The following is a 1,457-nucleotide window of genomic DNA, read 5'->3' on the forward strand; positions in this document are numbered from 1 at the left end:
AATCACCCCTATATATATATATATATATATATATATATATATATATATATATATATATATGTGAGATCATGTGAAACTAAGGGTTTTTCGTAAGACCCGTATTTGGATTAGATCTACAATCTAAACATTTATAATCACAAAATTGCCACGAGACTTCTCAATAATCATAAAACTAGATTATGACTTCATACATGTAATTAGATTCAAAAATGGTTTTAAAATGTACTCAAATCGGTCAAAAATTTTAAAGTTTTGTGGTCGATTTCTATCGCACGTGTGGTGCATAGAGTTTGGTCTCTTAGAGTGACGATTTGCTTGATTACTTAGTTTGAATCTAGGGACCTTTGAAACCGACATTGCCATAAAAGTTGTCCCGAACACCCATAAATATCATTAATATAACGACTCAGAACTTCGTTGATATATTCGAGTAGAGTTTCAGCGGTCTAGAATCCCTCAATACCTAGGTCGGTAGTAGATTTTCATGCCTTGCCACCATATATATTCGAGCATCACATGATTGGTTTCTAATGAGATGGTAAACGTTACATCATTAAACCAAATAAATTAGTTTTGAATGGTTTTTCGGTAACTCTTAGCTCTTTAAAGCAAATCCAATAGTTTCACACGGTTTTTGGGAAGTTCTCATATCTTTTAAATGAAATCAAATGGTTTCGGATGGTTTTTTTGTGTGTAACTGTTATGTCTTTAAAACATAACAAACTAGTGTCTGACATCGCGCGTTGCGCGATGACGATATTTTTTTTTAAATTATTGAAGTTAGCTAAATGAATCGATGATCACATTTATATATTAAATTAATAAGAATCAATATTACCTTTGATATATGAATCTACCCACCTGATTTTGATTATCCATATATTTTATACGAATTTTACAAAAAAACAAATTAATCCCAAATACAATGTAAACAACCTCGAAAACACACTGTTTCGAGCCACTTAGGGTCATAACTGACTTTCGACCCTTCATGAAAGTGGTTGCAAGATACGAGCTTATTCCGACTTACAGTTTGTGAGATGTACATTGGCAAAGTACGTAAGCTGCACTGTCTGTAAAATCCAATTTCACAATTTCTCAACTAACCTTTATGATCCCAACTTCGCATATTCAATCAAACGGGTAATTTTCTCCCCGACTACGAGTCCCATACTACCCCCATAAACTGAGAATCCATAACTCCAATTGCTACGGTAATACCTTTTAGTTGTCATATGCTTGTTCGAACAACCTCGGTTAATCTTGTCTTTCTTATTATGTTGTACTAAAAAATGATTAAACCTCGTGTTTTTGGTCCTTTAGTAAATATACTATTATTATATTCAAGTATTATGTAGATAGATTTATACATATTAATCATAATTTCATTTATATAAGTGAGTTTCTAAATATAATGATTATTATATATTCGTTAATTATAAGAAATAAAGAAAATT

The sequence above is a fragment of the Cynara cardunculus genome (assembly GCF_001531365.2).
Source record: "Cynara cardunculus var. scolymus isolate 2C chromosome LG 12, CcrdV1, whole genome shotgun sequence".
In the NCBI taxonomy this organism is placed as follows: domain Eukaryota; kingdom Viridiplantae; phylum Streptophyta; class Magnoliopsida; order Asterales; family Asteraceae; genus Cynara; species Cynara cardunculus.